The following is a 19,863-nucleotide window of genomic DNA, read 5'->3' as shown; positions in this document are numbered from 1 at the left end:
GATCCTGAAGGTCCTGGAAGGTTTGCTTTACACCAGTGCAACAGCGTCCTGTTGCACTAGTGTATAGTAAACAGAACTTTACGGAAAAACAAGATATTCACACAGAAAAGAATGGTGGTGGTAGTTTGATGGTCTTTGCAAATCTAAGAGGACATACCACAACCCATTGAACCATCACATCTGCTATCCACTAAAAGTTCAGAAAGAGGGTATCTCGACATCAGCTTAGGAACTTAAGCTCCAGCACACTTGGCTTGGAGCAGCAGAATGATCCAAGCATATTGGCAATCCATCCATGAATGGCACAAAAGAAGGGTTCTCAGTGACCCAGTAAATCTTCAAGATTAAATGTGACTGAGATGGTGCTGTTCCTGGCCATCAAAGGTGGCTACATTAAAACAATCCTGCAGACAAGTGGACTAAAACTCCCCAAACTGAAACTCCAATGTGGAATAAATTACTCACTGCATTTAATCAGGTTGATTTGGGTGGTTTGTTTTTGTTCTGTAATTAATTAAACCGTCCATCTAAAACTGCTTTTGTATTTACTGAGTTCATTTTTTTCTGAGGTTAAAATGTTCTCTCTGATCTGAAATGTTTAAATGTGACAAAATAAGAAAAAAAAAAACAAAGGAAGGAAATACTAATAATGACATCACTGTAAATCTAAAAAAGGAATTGTAATAGTAGGAATCTTAAACACATCTTAAAAACTCATTTTCAAGCAACAGCTGGGAGGAAAAAAAAAAACTAAACAAAACATCTGAACCCTTTTAGAGCTTCCTTCACTCCTCACACTCTGAACAGAGCCTGTAATTTTCCACTCGCTGCAGCCGCGCTGTTGTGTTCACAAGCAGAGGTCAGATCCTGTATGGAGTATTCTAAGAATGTGTGGCATCCTGTCTTCTTATAGCAACTGAACTTTGACGACATGATGTCATCCCAATGGGGTAAACATATGTGGAGACATAAATAACAAAGCTGTTGACAGATGCATTTGATTCCTTCAACAACTCAGATGCATATGAGTTTTTTTCTGGCTCACAGACAACTTTTCATGAGCGCCAAGACCGGTTATACCAACTTACTCACTGGTCTTGACCTAGATACTGAAGAGAGAGAAAGAAAGAAAGAAAGAAAGAAAGAAAGAGAGAAAGAAGGAAAGAAAGAAAGAAAGAAAGAAAGAAAGAAAGAAAGAAAGAAAGAAAGAAAGAAAGAAAGAAAGAAAGAAAGAAAGAAAGAAAGAAAGAAAGAAAGAAAGAAAGAAAGAAAGAAAGAAAGAAAGAAAGAAAGAAAGAAAGAGAAAGGGCAGTGGTTTAGGACAGTAACTAAACCACTGCCCTACTTCATATAGAGACACTCTATAGATAACTAAAATTCAGAGCGATTAATGACAGGACTAAAAGTGGGGAAGACTGCCATGTCTTGTGTTCTGGTGAATATGGAGGCACTACAACATAAATCATGCCTGAGGAAAGCCTTGAGGAAAAGCACGGGGCCTCCATCTCTGAAACGCTAACAAAGAATGGTTCATAAGCTGCGGAAATCCTCATGACTTAAATAAGATGATGCCCTTGTTTCTCTTGGAGCATTACGTTAGCTGTTTTTTCTCCCTATAAACAACTCGTAACAAGTATTCATTTTTTTTTACATTTTTTTTTATTTGCTGGAGCAATGGGAAAATACAGCTGCATCTCACATACAAATAGTTAATTTGTTTCTACCAGTAATACAACTTAAAAAGATAAACTCATGTGTAGATGCATTACAGAACATTATTTCAACTTATTTGAATAATTATTGCTTAATGGAAATCCAAAATGTAGTTTAACACACACAAATGTTTTTTTTTTCTACGAGAGCAGGAATATATTTGTATTTTACATTATGTAAAATTTTTATTTTGAGAAGATATAAAATGTAGATTGTCATTAGCGCTACGCCATAATTATTCAAAGTATGTGCATACTTGCTCTGTCCTACTTTTGAATTTCTGAATTCAACATTTAACTTATATTCTTCTCTGCTGTGTCTGATAGACATCTGATTCCCAGTCAGTAGATGACTTAACGCTGAATGTCACAGGGCATACAAAAAGAGTTAACTGTTGCACATTTTTGAGACGTAGCTGCGAAAAATGTATTTGTCTCCTTAAAAGGTGATCAGAGTTACAAGCCAAAAAGCAGAAAACAGTTTAAAAGGAAACATGTGTCGTGTTCATGACAGCGTTACAATCTGCTGTCTATCTTTTTCAAAAATGTTCAGTTTGCGTGTTTTAGAAATGACCGTTTGTGTCAACACAACTATTATGAAGTCTGATGTGGTGATGCCGGTTTTTACTTCATTTTTGCTGTTATTCACTGGATGAGCCAGTCGTGAATCACTGAAGATCACATGTTCAGTATAACGTGAATCATCAAGGCCATCCATTAATCAGGGTGTATCATCCTGAAGCAATTTCAGTGATAAAATGATTAAAATATTAGCAGAGATTCTCTAATCCCCCTTTTGGATGTACGTGGTATTTTAAAGTGCACTCCTTCATCTTCCATGCATCTGTTCTCAACTGATTTATTCAAATCTGACAACAGAAATTAAAGTAAATCTTTTGGTCATCTTACTCAAGCAATGTGCCTCTCAGTGGAGATGTTAAACTTTTTTCTAGTACATTCCAGAGGGGCCTCTTTCTTCCCGATTTCCCTCTGGCTGAGAGGATTTACAGCATTTAAGTCTGTTCACCTTCTTTTCCCCTCCCCAAGTACATTATATGTGAGCGCCATCTCCTGGAGAGCACTCTATATGTTGTGTGGTCTATATTAAGAAGAAAGAAAGCCTAAAAAATAATGCTAAAAAAGCTTTTGCTTGCTTAACAAAAAATGTCGACAGAAGTGAAAATGCGTAAGCTGCATTTATTTATTTGATTCTTGGCTTCAAGTGATCTCAAACAAAGACTTGATCCAAGTTTCAACACCAAAGAGGTTTTGAAAAGATCGGCGCACAGCTGCCAAAAAACAAATCAACAGACACCAATCACAAACAGACATGAACTGAAGCAGGAGATTTACAAATTAACCTGTATTCAGTGGTACAAGCCATTTTTTCTATGTTAATTTTATTTTACATTTAGGCTAAAATTCAATAATGAAAACACAGCCATTTCAGCTAAAACAAACTGCTGAAGTAAGCTCAAACATTTCCCTTTTTGTTAATAAGTAACAGCGTTTATAGAGGACCTCCAATGAACATGCTGCTTCAGGGAAACGTCATCACTTGATTCAATCCATATCAACTGAAGACAAACTGCTGAAGTAAGCTCAAACATTTCCCTTTTTGTTAATAAGTAACAGCGTTTATAGAGGACCTCCAATGAACATGCTGCTTCAGGGAAAACAAGGGCATCTCATTTAATATTCAATCCATTCAAGAAGTATTCACATACTGATGTCAAAGCTGTAGCTTACATTTAATATTTTAAAGGGTTTCTCAATTGCATGCACATCGTGTCTTAGATCACCTAACATAATCTCAGTAAGATTGAGATTTTATTTGGGAACTGATATCAACGGTCATGAGGAGAAACAAGGGCATCTCATTTAATATTCACCTCTTTGCTAATAAGTATTCAGATACTGATGTCAAATTTTGCTTTATTTACGTCTGAAAAACGTCTGTCTGTCCCATGCAGGTAATTTTCCTCTCCAATTTTCTTTCTAAATCCCACTCAATTCTCAAGGACAAGGTTGTTATTATTCCCGCCCACGAATATTTCTTCTTAGAAGTTGTATTGTGGGTCTGTTACACAGGTCAGCAGACTGTGACCTTGTGAAAACTTAAAGGTCCTCTGTGTTTATCAACCACACAAATACACACATGCACACGCACGCCCACGCCCATATACACGTGTCAATGTCTGTCCCCTCTCAGGTGGGATTTCATTGGACAAACGGCAAATAGCCATGGACTCGTGCCTCAGTTTACACACCTTCAAATTTCAGGCGGGATTAGTTTTAGAAACAAAAAGAAAACCAAACAGTGTTTCAGAAGACCAGGTGTCAGAAGGCAGAAAAGGCTGACACTAGGAGCAAAACATTTGTCCACACGATGGGAAGCTGTGAGTCTTCGAGTTATAAGTTTCCAGCTGGCTCCTACAAACTCCCTTTTTCCAACAAGCAAAAGAAACCTGCTGGCACCGCAGATGGTAATGTGCATTATTTACCTTTCTTCCTCTGTTTTAAAAATAGCAATGTCATTTCACTGCAAGCATTTAAATAGTCAAATTTACAAGCTGAAATCAGATTGTGTAATTAAATAAGTGACATTTAATTCAATCTTTATTGTAGCACCCAACATAACAATATGAATTGACTTAAGAAATTCAATTCATACTGAAGTTATATTTAAAATTTTAAATCCATAAGCTCTTGTTAATTTTGTTGGGGTGTTTTTTGAGGGGTGTCATCTGCAGACTGAGATCACTGCTGTTTCTTCTTTGTAAAATAACCTAAGCTCAGTCAGACTGGATCAGGAATACCATTGAACACAATTTTGTCACATGTTGAACTTCACTCTGTGCTTCACTGAGGCATTGTAACACATGAAGATGCTTTCATTTTACAAGGGGTGTCATGTATGGTCTTTTTGTTAGATTTGCACGTTATAATGTTTTTCCCTCATCTAAAACACGTCTGGAGTGTTGCTTTGATTCTTCCGTTCATGTTTGAGAAATCCTTTAATCTCCACGGCAACCGTTCGGGGATGCCCACACAGCCGTTCTCACTAACCGCCTTTTTCTTCAAAAATCCAAGCTCACAGATCAACCCTCCCCCACAACTTCCCCCATCAGCTCCTCCAGGCTAGTGGCAGCAACACTTAGCACGAGTCTGCTCAGCTCATCATACATCATACAGTCTACAGCAATGGTTGTAAATGGGATCATGGGAAGGCCTTGTTGCGATGACCCTCTGAAGGTGGAGTAACAGTTTCTTAAAGAGACAGAGGCTAACTTCAAGGTGTCAAATTTTGAAGTCATATCTCTTTTAAATCATGCTTTAAACTTATCTTTTAATGCAACTATTAAAAGATAAGTTGCATTTTTAATAGCAACTTATCTTCCTTGAATGTGCTATAAAATGGCACTATGTGCCTCATGCTGCATATTTAGCCAGTTCACTGTAGATCTGCTTGTGTGTTTTGGGTCCTGAACCTTTTCATTTCAGTGCTATTCAACCTAAAACTGCTAAAATCCACTTCACAGTTTGACTATTTAATATTGATAGTGACAGAACTGAGCTACCTCATCTATTCTTTCTTTAACTTTGTTATTTTGGCCTTAAGGCAGAGAGGAAATGCCTGTCACTCATTCACTGCTGAGCCGAGCAGCAGTTGTGTTGCTGTGAGTGGGTTGCAGAGGCTGTGTCAAAACTTTCCCAGACCCTTGTAGACTGATGAGAAAAATACCAAATGCATATGAGAATAGACAAGAAAGTCACTGGTCAAGAACCAAAATAATCCACTAGAAAATAAAACAAACAAGAGCTGTATTTTTTCAAGACTTTGGGAGTTTCCTTTATTATCTGTTTCCCCCCCTTTCCTGTGTTTTTTGGTCTCCAGTGTTGTTGGTGCCCTTTTTATTTTAAAGTTACAATGTAAGAACTGATTTTGTGGTTTTAAGGAAAAGCCTTAATTGTGGAATTCTTTTGTATCAGTGCTTTGTGATTTTCTCTGACTTATGACAACTAAATAATATAATATCTTAGAATAAATTCATGATGATCTTCTGTATTTTTTTAATCTCAAAGTGAGCTCTGTGATCTGTTTAAGTTTTTCTGAAATAACCCAGCTAAACATTGTTAAACAGAAGACTCATTCATTTTTATGGTGTTCCATAGATGGTGCCCCCGAAGCGCAATATAAGAGATGGCCACAAGAGGGCTCTTTACTTCAGGAGCTGACTGGGCAAGCACAGTAAATAAATGAGTTCACTGGGTATTGTTGCCAAGACGAGCCGCTTCTTTTACCATTTCTTCTTGTGCATGAAGTCATGAAGCATCATCTTCATTTAAACACTCATTGTCCAAATGTAAATCTTCAGATGTGCAGAATGCAGCATTATGAGGACGTGTTTACTTTGAGGCGTCGCCTCTCACGTGACTGAATCCTCTTTGCTCGTCCAACATTTGAGGGCTGGTAGGTGTATTAAAAGTTCTCAGAGGAGATGTTCATCCACCGTATGTTTGGCTTCGTGTTAGCAAAGTTTGGCCCTCACACACAGGATGGGGCGAGGGAAGTGCTGCTTGCAGAAATTCATCTGGAGTCTTCTGATTACAGTTCACATGGTTTTATATGTGTAACCTATTATGAAAAGGAAAATGCTGTGCATGTCTGAGAATAATTTGTCTCTCCGAGTTGAAGAAAGGAACTCGAATATTTACCTCCACCATGTTTATTTATTTACTTTCTGTTAATTTCAGGGTTTAAATACTTGTTTTAGAGAGGGTATAAATAAGACACATGAATATTGATCAAAATTAACTCAATCCTAAAAGTGCAGAGAGACAGATTAAATATTTTATGACCCATGTTTATAACACTGTCATTCAGGTGCTGGTAAATTTGTCCAGAAGAAATAATAAATACATCTACATGTACTGACTAAATATAAGTTTGAGTTTAAATATTTCTATTCTTGCACAGTATTCACCTTAGTATCTGAATCATTTCACAGGGTGAAAAAAGACATGGCATGACTGTAAAATTGTGCCGTAATGCCAGGTAATATTTCACATAGTACATAAAAGATGCATTAGGCGTGGAGCAGCTTACTGTAACCCTGAGTAAAAAGCTTACAGTGTCAATGTAACACAGTGTTAATACATAAAATTAAGACAAAACTGAAAATCATAACTGTTTCCACTGCAACTGCTGCTGCAAAAATAATATTCATAGCAATGATAATTATCTGAAGGTGCACTCATTTTTATTTTGATGTTATGCCTTAAAATGTTTAACACATGGAACATTTCATAGTTTTCAGATAAAAATGTAGAACATTAGCTGTTTTTGACATTTGCTCGTCAGAGAGGTTATGTCTAAACCTTTTCCATTCTTTTCAGTTCTTTTATTTTTTATTTTTGTAAGTTTAACCAATCTTTATGCTGGGTCAAACCCATAACGTAGCACAGTTCTGTTAAATCAACAAAGATCCAGATTTGGTCCGGTACTGTTTCCCATATTGGGCGAGAAAAGGAAGCCGTAACAAAATTGATAGCACGTTTTTGTTTTTGCTTCTGCACTTTGCTGTAGATAATCCTCTTGGGGATCAGATATACGATAGGAAAGGAAGTTCTGATGTTTACAAGTTCCAAAAATAGGTCCGTCACCCAGCACTCTTAGTATATCAGTTGCCTCTCTGAAAGCAGGGCCCCCCACAGAAGTTTCCCACAAGACACAGGCCAAAGTCACCACAAGAGAGCTGGGGAAGGGAGAACAGGGTCAGGGAACTGGAAGGAGCGGCAGAGATTAGCTTTAAAGAGGAGCGAAAACAAATAATGAAGCCCTCATGTTGTACAGATGTCGGGAGTTATGGCAAAAAAAAAAAAGAAAAGCTGATCGGGACGGGCTCAAATGGCAGTGGTGGGAAATGTAGAGCAGGAAAAGAGACACAGATGGACGGGAACACTCAGCAGAGTAAAGGCGATGAACATGAACAGAGTGTCTGTGAAACTGACCCTGAGGTGTCATTGGTTCAAGTCAAACAACAGGGTCCTGCAAAACCCATGCTGGTCTATCATCCTCCATGTCCTACCTGTTTCAGGGTGTAGTTGTTTACCTATTTGAAGCTGCATGCTGTACATTTTAACTTGTCAGAGAGTCATGAGCTCAGCTTTCAGAGCTGGCTTGCACAGGCCATCCAAGGCATTTGGCTTTGATGTCTGATATGCAGTCAGATAGTAGATGGCATCAATATCCAACATTTGCTAGACTTTCATAACGCGAGACGTACAATTTAACTTTGTATGCTGGCACTGCTCCTCCTAGATGGCGTGAGATTTATGGAAAGAACAAATACAGCATATTCAAAAATCCATAATTTTGTCATGAAATCTTCTAAGCCACACATTGGGAGTAGTTATTGTGTTATGCATATCGAGATTTCATCTTTCTCCCCAAATATTTTTATTAGAAAGCCCAAGTTTACTGCGAATGAATTACATCTGCGCTGAGTGATTTTGGCCGCCTCGTTTGTAAACCTCATCAATCATCTGTCTGGGTTTGCAATCAGAGGAGGAACAAAGAATGAAAATGATTATAATTCTGTAAAAGGGGTTATTTTTTTACCCTAAAGATAATGTATGGAGTTTTGTTTATTTTAGCACCAGTCCTTAGATGGTTCAACCGAAAAAAAGACTCTTCTAAACCATAAGTAAACAAAAAGCCTTACAGTGATAACAGCCAAAATGGAAGGAGGTAAAGAGTTCATATAAAAACGTTGTGGACCTGTTGCTGTTATCAAGGTTTGCCAACAATCCACATATTTTCTATGGGGTTCAATCCATGGGAGTTTGATGGCCAATCATGAATAGGAACACCATAGTCAGTGAACCAGTTTTTGGGACGTCTGGCAGTGTGGACACCTGCTGGAAAACAAAAGTAGAGTCTCTGTACAGCTCATCAGCAGAGGGAAGTGCTCTAGAATTTGCTGGTAGACAGTGGACTTTAGAAAACACAGTGGACCAACACCAGCAGATGACATGGCACCCCAAACCTTCACTGACTGTGGAAGCTTCAGTCTGGTCTTCAGGCAGCATGGATTCTGTGTCTCTCCACTCTTCCTCCAGAACCAGGGACCTCGATTTTTCAAATGAAATGCAGAATATACTTTTTCCTGGTGACAGGGCATTGGTTCTTCCAGTGCCTTTTCTGCTCAGCCCTCTGATGTTGTCTCTGGTTCAGGAGTGGCTTGACAGGTGGGATGCGACATTTGCAGCCTGTGTCTAGTAATCGTCTGACTATGGTTGCTCTTCTGGAACGAATTTGAGAGACAATCCTCTAAAGGTTAGAGTTTTCCCTGTTGCTTGCGCACCTTTTTTGACCACACTTCTTCCTTCCACTCTTACTTTTAGTTAAAAGACTTGCATACAGAACTCTGTGAACAAACAGCTTCTTCAGCAAGGCTTACCCTCCTTCTGAAGGGTGTTGACGACCGTCTTCTGGACATCTGTCAAGTCAGCAGTCACAGTCATGGGGAGGACTGCATTTTTTATTTTTTATTTTTTGCAATATACTAATTTTGTGAGACGTACTATTAATGTGGCAGTTATTAATAGCACAGGAGGTCGGTAGGAGGCCGATTCATGTCGCTCTAACTGGGAATGGATGGCAACTGTCTCCCTGGAGACGTAGACTGAAACTAAAGTGCCTCAGTCTCTAATTACCAGGCGGGGAGAATACCTTAGCTGAGACCCTTTGCAGAGGAATAAACAATGGCTTTATTACATGGTGCTGCTTTGTTCTGAAATACTGTGTCTGGCTGAAGACAGATGCATACAAAGGGTTCCTGTGGTGGGGACAGCACGCCGAACAGCACTGTGCATCTGTTGGACTGAAATGACAGATAGATTGTTGCAACAGAATTGCCATTTTGCTGAAAATAACTTATTCAGTAACAGATGCCAGTATGCAGTGACTGTGTTAGCGACATTACCTCCGCTCAGTAAACCTAACCAAGGTTTCCCCATTCAAACAGTGAGCTGACCTGTTCCCCTTCATTAAAATATAAACTCAAAGAGCTGCAGGCCTTCAAATCGCCCTTGACACACACATACAAAAAAAACAGTAGGTTATTACTGGACCGAGTAATGCAGCTCTGCCACAGGCCTGAATGTCTTTTTAATTCGAGTGACTCATGGACCTGGAGCTTTGGAAAAACAGACTTGACTTATAGCTCTCCAAAGTGATAGTTTGGATGTTATTCTTCACGTACGCTCTAGCAGAGGAGGATGAAGTGCTGTGAGATGCTGAGTCCACTTTAGTGTGATCCTACATTTTTATGTTGGTTATCCATGTTGGGAGATGATCTGTGACGCTTTCAGAAAGAAATAATTAATAGTTTCCCTTAAACAATAAGGTAAAAAAAACATAGATTCATCATTGTTCACATTCAGAACCCCACAAAAGTGAGCACAGCCCTTTGGATAATTTATTTATTTCTTTAACAGCCCCAGACTTTTGATAAACATTCCTTATGAAAATGTTGAGAGGACGGAAAAATCATAGCCAGCTTGTAAGTTGAAGATTAAAATGCAAAAAAAATGAGAAACAAGCCCAAGTTGAAAAACAGTCCAGTTGTTGTACTTTTTGTTCATCAGCTGATCGTAACTTTAGGACCATTTGTCAAAAAACCCAAAACAGAAGTGAAAGTGTCAAAAAATAGATCCACGACCGACTAATCCCAGCAGTTTTGCTGACCCCTTCATAAATTTGCATAAATGTGCTTGATGTGTCCTTTAGGACCATTCTGCATCTTAAATTTTGATGCAAAATAGTCAATAAGTATATATGAGTATATAATTTTAAACTGATCAGAAGGAACGACAGACAAAACTTTCTTAAGGAAAGTTGTGAGCCTCCTATATAGAAACAGAAGACCAGTGCAACACACCAAAGCAGCCTCGCCCCCATAGCAACACCACACCCCCCATCTAGTTGTCAGCCACACACCACTGACAACTAGACACACACCCCCATTTGACCACCTTCCAGAACTCAAAGCCCCAAAGGGGCCTGTTAATCAAACATGGAGGCGAAATCCTAAAATCCCAACAACCCCTCAAAACCTGGAAAGACATCTCCTTCAAACATCCTGTTACGGCCCCTGGCCTCTTGAGGTTGTGCAGGCTCCTTTTCTTTTGTTTGTTATGCAGGATCAGCTGTGACAGCACCTCTCCTGATTGGCTGTCTGGAAGCTGCAGGAGCCACACCCCATTGGATCAGCAGAGCTTGGCAAGCCAATCAGATGCCAATGAGCCTCACCTGTTCCTTTAAAAGGCTCCTGAAACATTGCTCCAGTGGGGCAGTTTGTAGCGCAGAGGTTCTTCAGCTGTTCCCCTCCTTTGTTATTTGCAACTGGCTTTTGGGTGTTTTGAAACATTTTGTTGGCTGTTCTGCTAAAGCAGTGGTTTGTGCTGTAATTTGCTTTCTCAAGCAAGAAACTTGTGCAAGGGAGGTTTGGTGCTCCCTTTGTGTGATTTCTTTCTTCTTTCCTTTTTTCCCCCCTTAAGGGTGTTTTGAGTTTACTTCACACTGATTTGTTTGACCCTCTAGTAATATAATTTGCATTTACCCAATCTTGAATTTGTTAACCCTTTTCTTTTGTTTTAATTTGGTTAAGTTTCACTGTGTTTTGTTCTGTGCGACCTTCTTTTTGTAATAAATCACTTTTGTATTATGCCCCTTATTCTCTCTGGACATCTTGTTACGTTACCGCCCTCAACTCCTAGACCTTGGGGCGTAACACACACCCAAAGACCTGAAGCCCATTTGTCCTCCCGGCCCCAACCCTGAATTTCAAATCGATAACTCCACCAACTATGTGGTGTTGATGCGTGTTGTTAAATAGTCAGTAGGCAAAACCAGTTCCTCCCTTTAGTCCTCACCTAAAATCCTAAATGTCTACACGCAACATTTGGGAACGGGCACAGCAACCAGAGGTGAGGATGATCAAACGTCTCACCACCTACATGCTACTAGGTGACCCTGCATGTGTTTAAGTTGTTCATTAAGATTGGCCTCCTCGAGATCAGAGAGTTGGAAAAAGCTCCCTGGACCTCAGTGACACACACCGGCATGCCAACATGTCCAAACACACCTGGATCAACCTATTCCTGGATAAAAATTGATTTTGTTCTTTACCTTCCAGCGTCACAGAAAATTTCAGTGAAGCACACTGACGTTTAAAAAAAAAATTAAAGTGAAAAACATTTACACCTGGTCATACTGCAGCAGATGACCAACACACGTATCCAGTTTAAACTCTATGGGAAATCTGGAGCCAATCAGCATGTGTTTTCTCCCAAACTGCCAAGAGATAAGCAAAGACAGCACAGCAAATTAGTTTGACAAATTAGCAATAATTACAGGCAGGATACTATGGTCTGTCCAGCTGTCTCTGAGTGGAAAGAAAACAAGCCCTGGAAGGAAGTATTGTCTTATGCAATGTGGTACCTGGACTCCTCAGCTTTCCCTATATGGTCTTTCTTGTAGAGATGAGGTACAAGCCAAGCACATATAGACGAACGGCATAGAGCAGGATAGCCGGCGGCTGCTGCTCTTGATCATCTTTCACTTTGTGTAAACTGCTGAATCTCACACAGACGCTTTGTCCGAGCATGAAAGGGTGCTTAGATGTCTTTTTTAGCTTACAGTGATAGCACAGCATAAAAATAGCTAAGGCATTTTGTGTCATAAACCTCTGTGACCTCAGTGGGTCATGAAAGCGTTTGAAGTCAAGCTCTCTATCACCACACAACCTTGCGGTCTGTAAACATTTTGTTACCGCTAGCAACATGTACGTAATATTTAGCTTTGGAAAGGATCCAAACAAGTCTCCACTGTATGGGTACCAGCCATGGGATTTGATTAAAAAGTCTAAAATAAAAAGCACAGTGGAGTAGCGTACAGTACAGTAGAAGACAAATATCTGCCACTTTTCAAGAACATTAACCTTGATAAATTGCTTCTTTAACTTTGGTGCAAAGTTATTTTGTGTAATGGACACATTAAAAAGACACAACACAAAAAAGCAGAATAAAAGCGGGAAAGCCCATAACCAGATTTATCGTCAAGCACTTCCCCCAAACCCAGTCGCATTTCTCTAATGAGTTTTTGGATGCTTTTCTGCTGAATATTTGAGAGTGAAGCAATTTGGAGGTTGCAAACTTTGAGAGCCCCAAGGCAAATTCTGAGCAGCCTTAAATTGCTTGGGAAGTAACTTCCTTTTGAACAGTATCATAAATTCTAATGATGTTGACGGGCTTAATTGGGTTTTTCTTAACTGTAGGTTTGTTGTTTAATACAGACCACAAAAATTCACTGCCTTCCTGCTGTACAGCCAGCGGGATTATTGTGAATATGGCACAGGAGGCCTTTACAACTCCAGCAAAGGACTGTGGTTGAGTAACATTTATCCTTTTTTATAATATTATTATGAAAACACAATTACACCTATTAGTCTCCTTCTATTTTCACATATACCCATTGCTTAGGATAATACCCTTTTATAATTACAAGCTTTACTTCTCTTTAAACAAATATTTCATGATCGATTAAGTGTATAAAACTTAACCTCATACATTTTAAAGCTAGGCCTATTTTCGTGGGCCAATATTTCTTTTTTGCAGTGTTCCTGACAGCTGTTCTTGGTTTCAGTCTGGAGCTGTGTGTTTTGGTGGAACGTGACAAAGAGCTCGACTTGAATTTCAAAATGGCTTCCCGTTCCGCCTCACCCAGAGTCTGAAGACCAGTAGGAGATTCAATCTGTCCGTTAACATTTATCTGGTGCCAGCTCTTATAAGCAGACTGGATTTTCTTCAAATGCTCTTTTTCAATTTCAGGTCCCAACAACAGAGAAGCTGGGCACATTTGCTGCAGTGGAGACTCAAAAAGGCTTTGCGCCTTTACAGAGTTCTTCTGCTTCTGCTTTTTGCCACAACACAGAGACATCCAGAATGCCTTAACATCAAAGATGATAAAAATAAATTCAGTTTAAAAACCTTATTTCACTTAAGAATATCCAAACTATCTAAGTTAATGCATGAATTAGCTGAAATTATTTTTTTCTTTTAGAAAACTGTCACATTTAATTGCGTTGCCCGTAGAATTCACAGATCACTTATGATGTTATTATGGAAAAAAAAAAAATTATATAATCTTATAGTGTCATTTCCTCACCAGAATAATAGCTGGTGTGTTGCTTTGATTCTTTTGTGCATGTTTGAGAAATCCTTGAATGAGTATTTGACCAAAAAGTAAAAACAAAAGAAAGAGGAAGGTGAGTGAAGAAATGCTGTTTCACAGCATCGCACACTTGAGTCTTCGGACAGTAAAGAAAAGGATAACGGTTGTCTGTGTTGTTTTGGGCCAAGACTACTTCCTGCATCTCCTTCGGTGGTGCATCCGCTCCTCATCCCCCAGAACACTGAGACAATAGAACAGATGGAGGAAGAGTACCGTCCATGCATCTGGTTGGCTGCGTTGAACGGACGTTTTTAGCTCGTCTCCTACCGACAGAGAGGCCTAAAACAACACCCAAGTGGAGCCCTGAAATTTTCCACGTTTCTCTGTCAGATAGTGAGGATTTTATTCTGTACGGTCGGGCCATAAAATAATTTACTGACAGTCTTGTGTCTGCTCTCCTCCAGAGTCCCTCCTCTGTTTGAGCAGTAGGGATCATTTATATAAGGATTTGACATGTTACATAATTTCATGCCTTAGGCTGTTTTGTTGGAAAAGCCTTCAAGGAGTTTCTCCTCTGACAGGCAGCGTCCCTGTCTGTAAAAATGATCACCTTTTAAGACACAGTATGGTTTCTTTTTATCAAAAAATTGCAACAGTTGCTTATTTTTTATTGGTGTGCTGCTGGCAGAATACATTTAAGAACCACGTCGAGCTGAAGCACCGCGGATAAATTGCTTCCTGGCGAGATAAAAATATGCATACTATGAAAGAAATTGTTGTTTCTAAGAGGTATTAATTGTTCTCGAAATTTTATATAACTTTCATCAGTTAACCCATCAACAGCTTTTGGCAATATATAATATTATATTTGCATATGAGGCCCATGTGGATAGAAAATGGATTGATTAATGAACCCTAGGTGTGATTACTCTTGGGTTTTGCAACAGTCCCATGTTATCTGCCTATATAGGTTTCATACTGGTCAAACCAATTGATATACGGGGCACAAATAGGATCTGATTGACTCAATACCCAAAGCGAGACTCATTGCTAAAACCCAAAATGTGGGCCACATTGCTTTTGCCATTATGGGCTGTTTTTGGTCAAATACAGGAGCTCTGTTGTGAGCAAAGGCTCAGATAATACTACTCCAGCCAAAGCGGGTGCAACCAACACGTGTTGGTTGGGATGCTATACATGCATTACTGCAATACAATGTTTAACAGCTCAGGAGCAACACACAGACGCTGACATTAAATGCTTCAACCTGAAGCCCAGACAGTAACCTAAAGCAATCAGTTAAAGAGGTAGAGTCCCAGCACCTCCCACAATCTCTGGGTAAATACTCCCATAATTTTTACAGTTTTTGCGAAAAGTCTTGCAACTTTGAATAATAAAAAAAAACCATGTTATTTCAATGATAAAGTTTTAAATTCCAAAGAAAAGACTGACAGCTGAAAACAAAGCTTAAATTCTGTTTTTACAGTAGCAGAAAGAAATGTCTTGGATAAGCACCAACTGTTTGACTTCTGTTTGGCCAGTTATTAAAGAAATGAGAAAATCCTAAACACAAAAAATTGAAGCAGTGAACATTTCTCATGTCTCTTTATTGCATGACCTGGCAAATGAAAAGCAAGGTGAAGCACATCATCTTCTGCAGGCCTGTTTTGATTAAGCTAAATTGGATGATTGTTTTGTGCTACTTAGTGTTTCTTTGTCAAAAAGTAAGAAGCCATAAGTTAGGTAATTACAGAGTGACTGGTAAGAGGATAATTATATTCCATGGGATTTTTGCATCGTATAACACTTGCAAACAGGGAATTTGGTTATTATTTTGGAGAAAATTTGTGGAATTAAACTCCTATTTTGGCCTCCTAACCTTGATTTTAGAGTTTTTAGATTTTCTACAAGTTATGTATACAGTACATATTCTGTTTAAAAAGAAGTTTTGATTGACGAACCCGGGAAACAGAATCATTTATAGGAACAGTAAACTAGATTTTCACCTTTACAAAACTGCTAAAGGAGTCACGAAAGTCTGATTGTTCAAGACCTGGAGAAAACTTGCAACTGAGTCCCGAAAAGTATTTTGTGTGTACAAGTTCTTGTACAACCAATAACAGAACTCTGTCTGTATTCTTGAGGCTAGGCTAATGTCATGAAGTGCCATAGTTGGTGAGGACGCAGCAGGACCCAGGTTATGGAGAACAAATGATGGTTTAATGAAGAAATGCAAACAATAATCCAGGCAGCACAGGTCAGTAGAGGCAAGGAGCTCAGACGCTGGGAGCAACCTGCACAGCGAACAAAACAGAAGACTATACATCTGACAACGACTCAACAGAAACGACAAGGACCTAACAGAGAACAAAACACACAGGTGGCTATAAATACACAGGGAAGGTAATGAAGGTAAACGAGGGACAGCTGGGAACAATCAGGGGCACACAAGAACTAAATTGACGCACAGAAAAACTCAAATTGTCACAGTTTTTTTCTAGAACAGGTCTGACCATGCCAGAGCTTCCTCTTGTATGTTTGTGGTCTTCGTGGACATTAGCTCAAGGTGTTATAATGGAAACGGGGAGATCTGGGTTGGGAGAGAAGGTCTTCCATTAGGAAAGACCTCTGTGCAAATCTGTCCCTGTTACTAGAAAAACATAACACAGTAACAAAAGGGGTCAGTTGAGGCGCTCTGCATTATGGCCTCTGAAAATGCTAAAAAGATGAACAGAGAGAGCTAGCGAGCTATTTGCCTTCCACTTTCATCTCATCTTTTTCTACTTATTGCATGACCTCAAACATGCTCTAAATAAAAGTTATAACAGGGGAGTACTGGAGCATAAACAGCAAGCTGAAACACATTACCTACTACAGGCTTGTTTTGATTAAACATCAACCAGCTACGAGGCCTAAGGTTGGGTCATGTAGGAGTCACGATACTGGTAAACGGAAGGTTGATCTTCTTTATTTTCTCACAAGAAACTGTTGACTTGGGGATGAGCTGTATTTCATATGACTTTCTACTTCTCTCTTTCACAGAAAAGCAGCACAAATAACTAAGTTCATGTGCAAAATGGAGAAGTAAACTGATGATTTACAGTTTTGCACACACGACTGGAGTTAGAGTTGAGGAATGAAAATTCTTTTTGTTTTCTCTTTTTTGTTCACCATAAAAAAACATTAAAACAACCTTCAATAAAATTAACTTACTCGCTTGTTTTGAGAATATTTAGAGAACTTCCATCCCTGGTGGTTAGGTTGTTAAACAAAATAACTTAATGATAACTGAGGAACATAACTCACTGGGGCAATCTGTGAGACGGAGTTGTAAGTTTTAAAACGTTGTTTTTATTCCATGTGATCTATTTTTTTTCCTTCTGAGGCAAGAATTATTTCTATACGTCTTGATTCCCAAGAAAAGTCATTCCATTCTGTTTTTTTTTTTCTTTCAGCGCAGCACAAACCCCCTATTGATACTTAACCATGAAGCAAACATTGGAAAAAGCTTGCAGATTTGAGACGGACTATATTAGTGTGCACAGCTTATACCCTTGTCTGGGCTTTGTTTTTCCAATTTACACCCCTTGCCAGCGATTCACTACCTAGTGGTGTTTTTAATTTACTGAAATCTGAAATTGCACATGTGAAACCAAGCATGCATGCATTTTGTCTGCTCCAGACTACCACAGCCTTCGCTCTTATGATCTGAGGATTTTGTAAATTAGAACAATCTGTGAGGGCAATGAGCACAAGCACATGGCAAGAACCCCACCTCCCAAAAAGGAGTCCAATTAAGCTCAAATACTGCAGATGCTTTGAAATTTTTTTTTTTTTTTTTTTTTTTTTTATGTATTAAAAAAATATCACATCGCTTCATCATTCACATGAGAGACGCTTTTTTTGTTTTTCTTTTCTTTTTTTTTTGTTTTTAATTTTTTTTACTGACACAATCGCTTTGGCAGGGCTTGCCCTCTTACTGTGTTTTTGAAAAGCAGGTGCTTGACTCAAAATGGGCTGTTAAGAGTCGACCTATAATGAAAAGACAGGAGCCCATATTGAGAGCAGATGTGAACAAGCCAAAGTTTTGAAAAGTGCACGCACACGGAGAGGTGACCAGAGAGTTGCAGCATGAATGTGGCTCATTGTGCTTGGCCTGTGCGCGCTTCGCGGAGATGGCTGCGTTCGCGTCGAAGGTGGGTATGACTCACTTCATCCATTAGATCAGTGGCTGAGGTTTGGACAGCAGCCCTTGCCTGATACTGAGACCACCACTCACAAGCCTTCCCAGGCAGCCATCTGCTCAACGTTCCTGCCTTTGACTTCTTAAGGAGAGCTAAAATACTGCAAATGTAACACTTTTCTCTCCAAGGATCAGTCACTGCGCTGCTTCTGCGACGCAGCAGTCGCGTCGCTGTGGGCCAACTTTCCTTGAGCAAACGGGACATTTGCCCTCCTTTTCTGGAAATAACTTTAATCGCCGTAAGGGAGGGGCCTTGGAGGGACTGCTGCATTACAGATGCATGATGCCCTGAAGGGGGACAATGCATTATGTTTTGTGGCGGAGCAATATGTTGCTGTCTGCGTTTGCTTTATTTTGGAAAGCAGTGCGGCTTGTTACGCAGTTTTAAAGCAATATGTGAAAGATTACATTGCCTACGTCTTTCTGCTGCAGTGTAAAAAAATAAAAAATAAAATAAATGGATTCTTTGTTGTTTTTAAAAAAAAACAAAAAAACAATTGTGCTAACCCGCTGAAACTGCACTCCAGCCATAGCAGTTGGTAAAAAAAATAAAGAAAAGAAAAACTTTCTACTGAGATGTGCTTTTATTCTTTCTGCGTAAAGACAGAAAACGCATCACAAATTACGTATAATGAAGGAAAAGAAGAACAGCCATCCATCTAAATAATTTTTATTTTTAAAGCCTGGGAAAATCTAGAGCTTCTGTCTGTCGATGATCCTAAATTTAGATCTGTGGCCGAGTCCAAAGAAAAAGCATTTGCCATTATAAACAAAGCAGCAGCTTCTCTTAAATTCCCCTGAAGAGTTTTGAATACATCTCAGTGTGAATGGATCCTCTTACCGGTGGCCTTAGCTTATAGCTGTTCTGCTGTGACGTTTGCACATGACACAGTTAGCAATTGTTGTGCTAATTAACAAGTAACGTTTTAATTTTATCACTTGACTTTTACGTTTTTTTTGTTGACATCTATTTGTGCGTCTATACAGATGGAATCATTAAAAAAAACATCAAGTCATCTTACACCTGCAAACATGAATATGTCTTCTTGGGATTTTATGTGACATATCAAAAGAAATTATTACATAATTATGAAGTGGGTAAAACATAATGAATGTTTTTCAATAGTTTTCCTAAGTTAAGGGTTGAAAAGGGTTTTGTGTAATAATCCCCACCTAAAATAATACTTTGTAGAACCCCTTTTTATCTTTCTACAAACTCTGTACATAAAAGGCTACGTTTAATTGTTTTTTTTTTTTTACCAATTTGTCTTAGCAAAATAGCTCAATCGCATTTAGATAAGAAGGAGATAATCTTTTGAATATCTTTCAAATGGTCAGTACTGCCACAGAAATTCAATTAGATTTAGATGTGGACTTGGACCAGGAAGCTGTTATGTTTTTTGAAAAATCAACTAAAAACAATTTCTTGGCTAAACTTTCTCAGCCATTTGAGAGTCTGAATGTTGCATATTTTACACTTTTATTTTTGCACAACATTTTGTAAAAGATTCATTTAAAGCTGCTATAGAACTACAACCTATGCTCTCTGTTGTCACCAAATTGAGTGTTAACACAGTTAAAAAAAGGTAGGAAATCACTTTATAACTCAACCCCTCTTCACAGCTTTCTGCTTTGTTTTTTAATCACCGGCGTCTCTGCAATGTTCT

The sequence above is a fragment of the Gambusia affinis genome, linkage group LG09 (genome assembly GCF_019740435.1).
Source record: "Gambusia affinis linkage group LG09, SWU_Gaff_1.0, whole genome shotgun sequence".
NCBI lineage: Eukaryota > Metazoa > Chordata > Actinopteri > Cyprinodontiformes > Poeciliidae > Gambusia > Gambusia affinis.
This window is presented reverse-complemented; position numbering follows the sequence as displayed.